The sequence below is a fragment of the Mustela nigripes genome, chromosome 12 (assembly GCF_022355385.1).
Source record: "Mustela nigripes isolate SB6536 chromosome 12, MUSNIG.SB6536, whole genome shotgun sequence".
In the NCBI taxonomy this organism is placed as follows: domain Eukaryota; kingdom Metazoa; phylum Chordata; class Mammalia; order Carnivora; family Mustelidae; genus Mustela; species Mustela nigripes.
This window is the reverse complement of record NC_081568.1, coordinates 148,290,117-148,302,513: the sequence shown is the minus strand read 5'-3', so window position 1 is coordinate 148,302,513 and position 12,397 is coordinate 148,290,117. Positions and strand designations below refer to the sequence as shown.

General features: G+C 38.9%; 1 pseudogene; it reads left to right on the top strand.

Annotated features, from left to right (window-relative positions):
- Positions 1–10,067: 10,067 nt before the first annotated feature.
- Positions 10,068–11,011, top strand: LOC132027624 (vomeronasal type-1 receptor 2-like; annotated as a pseudogene).
- The last annotated feature ends 1,386 nt before the right edge of the window (positions 11,012–12,397 follow it).

The window sequence follows — 12,397 nt, the reverse complement described above, 5'->3', positions numbered from 1 at the left end:
ACATTGAGATACCACCTTATACCAGTTAGAATAGCCAAAATTAACAAGACAGTAAACAAGTATTGGAGAGGATGTGGAGAAAGGGGAACCCTTTTACACTCTTGGTGGGTGTTAAGTCACCCAATAATAGGTCCATGATTAAAGGAGTGAGACTGATATAAAGCGAAGGTCAAGCAAAGTTTATTTCGTGCCAAGCATCAAGAATCAAACTGACCAGCCAGGGCCACGCCTCTTACAGAGAGGGGCGAATTTTCTCTGTTTCACAGACTAGCTTTTAAGGGCAAAGGCCATGCGCTCAGGCCTGGCCACGCAGAGGTAGCCAGTGAAATTGTAACACACAGAGAAAGCTGCACAGTGATGCTAGGTGAACAATTGAATTACAATTTACCCTATACTAGACATTCGACCTAGTCTACCACCTTGGTTAGAATTGGCACCCAAAAGGCTCCCAAAGGGCGGGGGCCCCTACTCCTTGATAGCTAGAGAGACAGTATGCAACCCCATTGATCCGATGTTTCTACCTGGCCTGACCCACCCTTGTATCTGGGCTTTGTTACCTGGAGCTGGTTTCCAGGACTTGTTTTTAAGTAAATCCCCTGGGGAAAGGGGAGCAGGGACAGTTTAAGGGTTAAACAACAAGGTTATTGTTTAACCTTAATGGAAGCCTCTTGCTAAATAGGTCCTTACAGTGGGAATGCAAGTTGGTATAGCCATTTTGGAAAACAGTGTGGAGATTCTTTCAGAAATTAAAAAACAGAGCTACCCTATGACCCTGCAATTGCATTACTGGGTATTTACCCCAAAGATACAGATGTAGTGAAAAGAAGGGCCATATGTACCCCAATGTTCATAGCAGCAATGGCCACAATCGCCAACCTATGGAAAGAGGCAAGATGCCCTTCAACAGATGAATGGATAAAGAAGATATGGTCCATATACACAAAGGAATATTATGATCCTATCATAAAGGATGATTATGCAACTTTTGTATCAACACAGATGGGACTGCAGGATGAAATGCATCTGTGTATGCTGAGTGAAATCAGTCAAACAGAGAGTGAATTATCATATGGTTTACTTACTTGTGGAGCATAACGAATAACATGGAGGACATTAGAAGAAGGAAATGAAAAGTAAACTGGAGGGGGAGATGAACCATGAGAGACTGTGGACTATGAGAAACAAACTGAGGGTTTTAGAGGAGAGGGATGGAGGGTTGGGTGAGCCTGGTGGTAGATATTAAGGAGGCACACATGGGGGAGACAAGATGGCGGGGAAGTAGGAGGAGGCGCCCTTTCAACCTGTACCCTAAAGTGAGCTGATTACCTTCCAAAGAACTCCGATCACCCACGAAATCAGCCTGAGGTCAGAATTATACACATCTGGATCTCTACTGGAGCAGAAGATGCCAGTGGGCAGGTAAGCAGAGTGGGAAAGTCAGACTGATATCGGAAGATAAACAAAAGGGGGAGGGAGCCACCAGAGGCGACCCAATGGAAAATAATATCCCAATACAAGAGTGCCCTGCTCCTGGGGACCAGCATTAACTCTGGAGTCTGGTAGAAAGCACTCAAAAAAAGCAAAGGATCACCGGGGCGGGGGGGGGGGGGGGGGGGGGGAATCGGGGTGTTAGGGTCGGGGCTTAAGTCCCCGGATCCAGGACAGCCACCCCTGGTGCAGAGCCAGAGAGAGTGCGGCAGAGAAACCAGGTCTTGGTCCCTGAACCACCAGCGCGCCTCAGAGTGCGTGGTGCCCGCCTCCTGTGAAGAGCTGGGAGCCTCGCCAGCTAACAGAAGCACAGCCTTTTTGCAGTCCCCACTCCAGTGCCCTGCCATGCCATCAGAGTCCGAATCGTGCCCCGCACCCTCCCCTGAGAGAGGTGCACAAAAAACGCCAGCTGGGTGCTCTCGGACGGAAAGACTAGGCACCCCCAGCCCGGGCCAGTGGGAAAATCTCAGTGTGCGATCGCTGCTTGGAACTTCTCTGGCAGTCTGGAGCTGCCCAGACAGCCCCCTGCTGCCATGGTTTTGGGTACAAGCAAAAAACCCTGAGTCCCCAGGGACCACAACTGGGAACCTGCTCTGCCAGCAGCCAAGGGGGGATTTATTTGAGCTCTGCAGCCAGACTGAGGCTTCTCTCTGAGAGGGAAGTCAGGGTGCAGTTTGCTTTCCTCTAAACCTAAAAAAACCATCAAGTCAAGGCGAGAGAGAAAAAAAAAAGTGAACAAATATAAAGAGGCACATATTGCTTGGAGCACAGGGTGTGGTACATAAACAATGAATCTTGGAACACTGAAAAAATTAAATTAAATTTAAAAAAAAAAAAGATAGTTGGGAGATTCCTGGAAGAATACCACATGTTTCTTACCCAGGAGTTGGGGGTGGGAGGAGGTTACAGGGTGTCAGCTTCTGCTCTGTCCTCAGCTTGCCTTCCATTTCCTCATCACACAGGGACAGGACACATATAAGGACATTTAATAGTATTTACACTTCCTTTTGGAAGCTAGGCCATTGATAGAAATGCTTTGTTCTTATGGATCACTAAGACATTTGTAAATTGAGGGACACTCAGAATTAGGTCCATTATTAAATGAAACAAGACTGAGACAAAGTGAAAGTTATTTAAAGCTTTATTTTAATGTAAGTATTAGAAGTTAGACTGAGTGGTCAGGGGAACGAGACTGAGAGAAGGTGAAGTCATGCAAAGCTCTATTCTATGCTAAGCATTAGAAGTTAGACTGATTGATCAGGAGAACAAGACTGAAACAAGGTGAAAGTTATGCAAAGCTCTATTCTATGCCAAGCATTAGAAGTCAGACTGACCGGCCAGGGCCGTCTCTGAAGAGAACAACCACCCCCAGCTTACAGGCTTAAGAATTAACTGACTGACTGGTCAGGGCCATCTCCGAAGAGGGTGACCCCTCCCCATCTTACAGACTATCTTTTATAGAGCAAAAGTCTGGCCACACATAGGTGGCCAATGAAATTGTAGTCATGTTAGGTCACATGCAGGTGGCCAACTGAATTACAATTTACCCTATAGTAGCTGTTTGAACTAACCTATTACTTTGGTCAGAACTGGTGCTCAAGGTTGGCACCCAAATGGCAGGGTTTACATTCTATGGTGGTTAGGGAAAAAGTATGTGTGTTTCTTAACTGATTGGATGTCTCCACCTGGCCTGACTCTTCCTTGTATTCTGGGCTCTGTTATTAGGAACTAGCTGACCATATTTTACTGGTTTCCCAGACTTGCTTCTAAGTTTCTCTGGGGGGAGAGGGGGAGGGTCAGTCTTACTGCACAAACAAAAAAATGGCTTTTAACCACTGTGGAGTCACTCTGGCTAAATAGGTCCTTACACTCAGGTCTTACAGGACTGTGATTTCTGAAAGCTAACTATTTGTTTTTCCTTTCCTTAGCTTTAGGACACCCAGGAATGCATGAGGAATGTCACATATATGCAGGGGGGGCATAATGGGGTGTCAGCTTCTGCTTTGTCCTCAGCTTGCTTTCTGTTCCTTCATCATCATCAGTGAATAATAACAGTCACACTTTTGGTTTTGGGAATGCTTATCCTCCTTTGAATTCTTTACCACATGTTAGGAGCTAAAAGGCAATAAAAAATGGGGACATGGTAGTGGTACACTTTTTACATATCTCACTTAAAAGAGAATTAGTTGAGTTTCATAATTTGTTGGTTTGTCTATGTCTACATTAGCTAGCTACCTTTCATAAATTTAAAATCTCCTTTGTATCTATAATACACTATAGGGTTTAGTTTTATCATAAATGCATGTTAAATATATATGAATGTAAATTTCTTATTTATTAAAACGTTATGTGCCTTTTGTCCTCAAGATATTGGTATGGATAACTATGTTAAGAGATTTCTTAAAGATGAGCTATTTTAGCATTTCTGGGAAAATTTATCTTGTTTATAATACTTTACCCTTTTTTAGACCTTGGTGCATATAGTCTACCTTATTTATATGTATATTTACATTTATTATTGAGAAGAAATTAATAGAACATAAAATTCACCATCTTATTTTGTGTCATTCAATGGAACTTACATTTGCAATGTTGTGCAATCACAACTCCTCTTAAGCTTCAAAACATTTCATCACACCCAAAGAAAACCACAGAATACCCAATCACTCCTCTGTCCCTCTCTCCATTCCCTGGCAACAAATGTCTGCTTTCTGTCTACAGATTAATGCATTTGGGGATATTTCCTATATAGAGTCAGATCATATGTGATTTTTGAGTCTAGACTCTTTCCCTTCTTTGCTGGACTCTCTCAAGTGTGCAGTCATGCAAGTGTTGTCATGTTAGGGGTGGGATAGAAAAAGGCTGGTGTCCCATATGGGTCAAATTTTGCTTAGAATGCAATAGGCTCACATAAAATTCTAGAAAAAACTTCTTCCATGTGTCCTGCTCATCCTCTAATAAGTGAGGGTGTTTCATGTGCTGGTATGGTGGGTTCATAGCAAAGCAAAAAGCAAGCCTTGCCCCCAAGGCTTTCATCAGGAGGCTGGTCATGTCTTACTTGCTCCACACTGACTTGCCAAAGCATGTCAAAGGTCAAACTATATTCAAGGTATGGATAAAGGGCCATCTCTCGAGTGGAGCTACAAAGTCCCTATATAATGTATACAAGGAAGGGAAGAATTTACAGGCATTTTTATAGTCCAGCACTTCAGGGATCAAGAGCCATTGAGATGTGAGCAACTGGAGACAGAGAGTAGAGAAAACTGCATAGAGGAGTATTGCCCCTCTAGAAAGCAATGACTCAAGAAATGTGGAAGAAAGACAGTATATTTACATGTTTATGGAGAAATTTTTATAATGCATGAGGGAAAGGATAACAGAAGAGAGGGTCTTGAGCAAGAAGGAGCGTTCCAGATTTATTGCATGGTGGATGGATTAGTTATGATTAGAAACATAGACAATTTATTCATAATACCCAGGGAGAAGGGCGCATTTCTGAGCAAGGATATTAAAAGGGATTGATGTAGTGGCGGGATCTTCTGAAGTAGTCTTTTGATTGCTTAGTTTTCTAAATGGAATATGGAGTTCATTGATGGGTGAATAAAGAAAATGAAATGATTTTACATATATAAAATATAATATGTACATATATGTGTGTATATACACATTATACACACATATATACACATACATATATATGTATATATACATACATATATATACACATATATAATGCCTGAAATATATGTACATATTATATTTTATATATGTATAATATGCATATATTTTATATAGGTAAAATATGTGTATCTGTACACATATATATATAATGATGAAATGAGGATAAAAATAAGTACATAAAATAAGTCATACAGTAAAAAACAAGTATGTATGATTTCATATATATGTTCGATCAGAAAAATAAATAAATAAACTGAACCCATAGATAAAAAGAATAGATTGATGATGAACATTTTTTCATGTGTCTGATAGCCATTTGTAAGCCTTTATTGGAGAAGTATCTGTCCATATCTTCTGTGCATTTTTTGATATGACTGTCTGTTTTGTGTGTGTTGAGTTTGAGGAGTTCATTATAGATCCTGGATATCAACCTTTTGTCTGTACTGTCATTTGCAAATAAATTCCATTCCGTGGGCTGCCTCTTTGTTTTCTTGACTGTTTCCTTGGCTGTGCAGAAGCTTTTGATTTTGATGAAGTCCCAAAAGTTCATCTTTGCTTTTGTTTCCTTTGCCTTTGGAGACATATCTTGCCTATGTTCTCCTCTAGGATTCTGATGGATTCCTGTCTCACATTGAGGTCTTTTATCCATTTTGAGTTTATCTTTGTGTACGGTGTAAGAGAATGGTTGAGTTTCATTCTTCTACATATAGCTGCCCAGTTTTCCCAGCACCATTTATTGAGGAGACTGTCTTTTTGCCACTGTATATTTTTTCCTGTTTTGTCGAAGATTATTTGACTGTAGATTTGAGGGTCCATATCTGGGCTCTCTACTCTGTTCCACTGGTCTATGCGTCTGTTTTTATGCCAGTACCACGCTGTCTTGGTGATCACAGCTTTGTAGTAAAGCTTGAAAGCAGGTAACATGATGCCCCCCATTTTATTTTTGTTTTCAACATTTCTGTAGTGATTCAGTGTCTCTTCTGATTCCATACAAATTTTAGAATTATTTGCTCCAGCTCTTTGAAGAATACCGATGGAATTTTGATTGGAATAGCATTAAAAGTATAGATTGCTCTAGGCAGTATAGACATTTTAACAATGTTTATTCTTTCGATCCAAGAGCGTGGAATGGTCTTCCATCTTGTGTCTTTTCAATTTCTTTCATGAGTGTTCTGTAGTTCCTTGAGTACAGATCCTTTACCTCTTTGGTTAGGTTTATTCCCAGGTATCTTATGGTTCTTGGCCATCAGGGAGATTCAAATTAAAACTACATTGAGATATCACCCTACACCGGTTAGAATGGCCAAAATTAGCAAGACAGGAAACAACACATGTTGATGTGTTGGAGAGGATGTGGAGAAAGGGGAACCCTCTTACACTGTTGGTGGGAATGCAAGCTGGTGCAAGCCTCTTTGGAGAACAGTGTGGAGGTTCCTCAAGAAATTAAAAATAGAACTTCCCTATGACCCTGCCATTGCACTCCTGGGTATTTACCACAAAGATACAGATGTCATGAAAAGAAGGGCCATTTGTATCCCAATGTTTATAGCAGCAATGGCCACAGTCACCAAACTGTGGAAAGAGCCAAGATGCCTTTCAATGGACAAGTGGATAAGGAAGATGTGGTCCATATACACTATGGAGTATTATGCCTCCATCAGAAAGGATGAATACCCAACTTTTGTAGCAACATGGACGGGACTGGAAGAGATGATGCTGAGTGAAATCAGTCAAGCAGAGAGAATCAATTATCATATGGTTTCACTTATTTGTGGAGCATAACAAATAGCATGGAGGACATGGGGAGTTAGAGAGAAGGGAGTTGGGGTAAATTGGAAGGGGAGGTCAACCATGAGAGACTATGGACTCTGGAAAACAATCTGAGGGGTTTGAAGGGGTGGGGGGTGGGAGGTCAGGGTACCAGGAGGTGGGTATTATAGAGGGCACGGATTGCATGGAGCACTGGGTGTGGTGCAAAAATAATGAATACTGTTATGCTGAAAATAAAAAATAAATTAAAAAAAAAGACATGTCTCTAAAGGCAAGGGAAACAAAAACCAAAATGAACCTCTGGGGTTTCATCAAGAGCAAAAGCCTTTGCACAGCAAAAGAAACAGTCAACAACACTAAAAGGCAACCTATCGAATGGGAGAAAATATTTACAAATGCCTTGTTACATAAAGGGCTTGTATCCAAGATCTATAAATAGCTTATCAAACTCAACACCCCAAGAAACAAAGAATCTAGTCAAGAAATGGGTAGAATACATGAACAGACATTTCTCCAAAGACACAGAAATGGCCAACAGACATAAAAAAAATGTGCCACATCACTTGGCATATGATGATGATGCAATTGGGATATTACTCAGCCATCAGAAAGGATGAATACCCACCATGTACATTGACATGGATGGAACTGTATGGTATTATACTAAGTGAAATAAGTCAATCAGGAAAAAGACAATTTTCATGTGGTTTCCCTCATATGCAAAATATAATAAACAGTGCAGAGAACAGTAAGGAAAAGAATGGAAAACTGAATGGGAAGAAATCCAAAAGGGAGACATACCATGAGAGACTCTTACCTATGAGAAAAAAAATAAGGAGAGAAGGATGGAGGAATGGGCTAACTGGGTGATGTACATTAAGGAGGCAGGTAATGTGATGAGATCTGGGTTTTCTAGGCAACTGATGAATCACTGAACACTGCATCTTAAACTAATAATGTACTCTGTGTTGGCTAATTTAATTTAAATTTAAAAAATCATCAATCCTTATTCCTGTAAGTATTTCAACATATGTAATAAATTTTGGTTACTAATGAAGAAAAAAAAAAGAATAGATTGGTGTTTGCCTAAGTTGGGGTCAGGGGTTTGGAGAAATAGATGACATGGTCAAAGGGTACAAATTTCCTGTTATTAAAGAAATAAATTATGGAGTTGTAGTGTGTAAACTGGTGACTATAATTAGTAATACTGTACAATATATATATGAAAGTTGCTAAAAGAATAGAACTTAAATGTCATGACAAGAAAGAAAATTTGTAACTGTGTGGTGGTGAATGCTAACTAGACCTATTGTAATCATTTTGCAAAATATACAAATATTAAATTTCATATTGTACATCTAACACAATATTACACATCAATTATATGTCAATAAAAATATGCAGCATGGCATCAATATAACATTGACAGAGTATATGTTGATGGTTTGAGACTAGAGAAAATGTTTTGAAGTAGTCATCAAGAGAAGTGGGAAAGTGAACAAAATAGAAATGGTTTAGAAAATGACAATTATTTCCAGGCTGAGGTAGAGCTCACTGGACTTACTACTGAGGAATTTGATATAAATTCATATACACTATTTTATGTTTTTCTCCAGCTTTGTTTATCTGACCAGGATGCCATGGATGAAGCAAAATAGTAGATTTAATGTGGGTTGTCTTTTGTGTGATGAGAAGTATGAAATAGAAAAAAAGTGATGTAATCACGTATTTTTGCTGGTGTGATGATGCTGGATCGTGGAAGTTTAGGCAAGGAGGAAAAGCTCTGAAAACGTTATGGAGAGTACACATTTTCACCTCCTGATGATGACAAAGTAATATTAAAGTTAGAGACTAGGTAGACTAAGCTGGAAATTGGTGGTAATAGAACATGAGATGCTTGAAAACGACATTGATAATGACAACAGCTAGTGTGTAAGCAGGAGAGAGTGGATGAGGTTGGGAGTGAGATAGGAGAGAGATCACAAATGTAAGAGGCTGAGGTTATGCTAATCCATTGGCATGGATCTACAAGTACTAATACATAGTATGAGTTGAGTTAGGGAAGCTAGGGAGGTGAGTGAGTTGGGTCAGCATATTATTTCCACCAGGACACTTATGGATATAGACTGATAGCAAATCTTTCAAAGCTGGAGAAATGGAAAATTATCTGCAAGCATTCAGAATCAAAGAGAACATTTTCCCATATAAGCCTGGTGAAACAGAGGAGAGGGGAGACAAAGATCCCAGTACCGGAAAGAATCTCAAGTGAAGCAGTGGCTTCAGAGTAGAATAAAGAAATGAAGCAAATTTTCAGAACTTGGGTAAGGGATCCAATGAACTGTCCATGTGCTGAAATATATTCAGTGTGTTATTGGTAGAGTTGGAGTTGGGGAAGCATGAGGAGTAGGGTCAGGAAAAGGTATTTACAGAGCCTAATGATTGTATGCAACTCTGGGGATGAAGTCTTCTGGTGAATGACAGTAAAAATGATCAGTGTCATCTATAGTAGAAACATAATAATAAACATTAAAATACATTAAAATTTTCAGTTTTATATGACAAAAGATGAAAGTTCATTCAAAACACAGAAATGAAGTTCAGGGAGCACCTGGGTGGTTCAGTGGGTTAAAGCCTCTACCTTCAGCTCCGGTCATGATCCCAGAGTCCTGGGATCGAGCCCCACACTGGGCTTTCTGCTCAGCAGGGAGCCTGCTTCCCCCTCTCTCTCTGCCTCTCTGCCTACTTGTGATCTCTGTCTGTCAAATAAATAAATAAATAAAATCTTTTTTTAAAAAAATGAAGTTCAGAATATATACACAGAGCATAAAATCTCCATAATTATGAAATATTTTTCTTCAGGAAACTCAAGTTATTTTTGAGAATTACAGTAATGTTTTTATAAACAAGACATGTTTGTCTTAACCTTAAGGTTCCTCTGAAGTGACTTTAACAATTCTTGACTTTTACTTCTAGACCTAATTCTTCATTTCCTGAATATACTGCTGAGGGTGAACATACCTTATGGAGTCTTCTTAAAGTTCTCTTGTTTCCATCAAGCTTACAAATCATTGCAGTTCCCTTTTTAGCTGTGGAGGAGTCCATCCATATGATCAGAGCCACTGATTATAATGATTACAAAGGAGATTATTTTAGGAGTATTCTTTCTCTCTCAAATTGGAATTGGTTTTATTGGACACATATTGCTACTAATCCAGCTATATATAAAGAGGCCTATAGATTTGATATTTACCCACTTAACTTTAGCTGATGTCATGACAATTCTTTTCAGTGGAGTTCCAGAAATAATGAATGCCTTTGGAGTAAGAAATTTTCTAGATGACAGTTGCTGTAAGACAGAGCTGTACATGTAGAGTCACACCAGGTCTTTCTCTCTGCACCGCATCTTTTCTGAGTATTTTTCAGGCCATAATTATCACTCCCAGCAACTCTAGGTGGGTACGGCTCAAACTCCAAATTTCCACGTATGTTTTTCCTGCTCTCTTTTCTTTCTGGATCATCAACATGCTGATCTACATCTGTGTCATCATAACCACTGCAGTCCCCTTCAACACCACTGAAGTTGGACAAGTATATTCTCTGACATACTGTAATGGGAGAAAGTCTGATCAACTTCAGCGGGCTGCTTTTCTAGGGGGCATGGTCTTACGAGATTTCCTATGTCTGTTCCTCATGATCTGGACCAGAGTGTATGTGGTAAAATGCCTTTTCAAACTTTGTAAGATAGTCCAGCATCTCCACAGGACCAGCCTCTGCCCAAGATCTTCTCCTGAAACCAAAGCTGCCCACACAATCCTGGCACTGGTGAGCTGCTTTATTTTCTTTTACTGGACTAACAGCTGCCTTACCATTTATATAATGTACAGACATAATGTGCAAGGATTGGAGAACATCAGTATTTTTCTCTCCTATTGTTATCCAGCTATCTGTTCTTTTGTGATGATCAAAAATGGTAACAGATGATCAATCATGAACTGTGCTTTTGCATCTATGAGGCAATCTTCTCAGAGGCATGAACACTCTCACACACTTTTCTGACACAAGGAGCATTTGATTAGGAGTGTTCACTCCACAATTTTAGTGAGTTAAATTCTGGAAAAGCATTAACAATTTATTACTTTGGACATTTCTTCAAATCATCCAGCTTAGTGAACACAGAAAATAAATGACCAGACACATGAATGAACATGTTTGGGATTGTTGCACCTAGCCAGAGCACTCTTAGTCCTTACCTACAATTACAGAAAAAATTCCTACTTATGATTATTTGGATACTCTTATTTCTAAGAATTCTTCCTTAATGTGACATATCTATCAGTTAAATGACTTACACTTGCTGGATTATTCTAGAAAGGCTTCATCAAGCAAAAATATTTTATAACTAAACTGTTGTATACTTTGGAACCGAACAATATTTGAAATTACTATCTGCTGTTGATTATGTCTGGTTTAATCATGGAGAGTGATGTAAGTGTAAATACAACCATACTCCTTTCACCCTGTGAATATGATCATGATTCCCCAAAGCTCAAAGGTATTCCTCTTCTTCGAACACTTTATAAAACCCACATGTTACCTTCTATTTGTACTGTTTTGTATCTATTTACATCACTTGAAGTATTTTTTGAATTCTTACACATTCTGTTTTGTGTAAGCACAGTGTGTCAATAGCTAATATTTTTAACTGTGTAGTTCCATACTTTTATAAAAGTATTTAACAAATCATATATCACAGTATGACATATTAGAAAATGTAAAAACATTTCTTGAAAGCAGCTGAAATTCTCAATAAAGTTCTTATAAACATTTTTAAAGTAATAACTGCTGAAATAAATATAATGTGAATCTGATGAAAAAAAGAGTGAGCTTCATGCTAAAAGTGCAGCTGCTCTCAGCACATGAGTGATTCTCACAGCACAGACTGTGCTTCAGAGCTCCTTGGGAAAGAGAAAACTGGAAGTTGGAGACAGAGAACAGAGACTGGATCATGAGGTAACACATTTCAACTACATTCTTTTTACAATAGAAACAACTAATGCATAAGGATATTCAGGTTGAAATTAAAAAGGACAAAATTTACAGTAAGCCAACTGACATAATGATAAATTAAGCATATATAATATGAGACAAAATTATGTAGTTATGATGGAGAGGTAACTATAATAATAAGGGGTTAAATTATCTCAGAAGAAATATCTGCCCTAAAATTGTGTATACTTAGAGTAACTCCATAAAAATTTAGTTTTAGAATCTGAACTCATGTGACCATCAACTTATATAGGCTGCTATAAAAAAAAGATGTTATACACAAATCCAATGGTAACAATGAATCAAAAACCTGTGTTAGATACAGAAACAATAAAGAGAAAGAAATTCAGGCATAACACTGAAGAAAGCCAATAAACCATGAGAGAAGAGAGGAAGAGAAAGGAACAGAGAA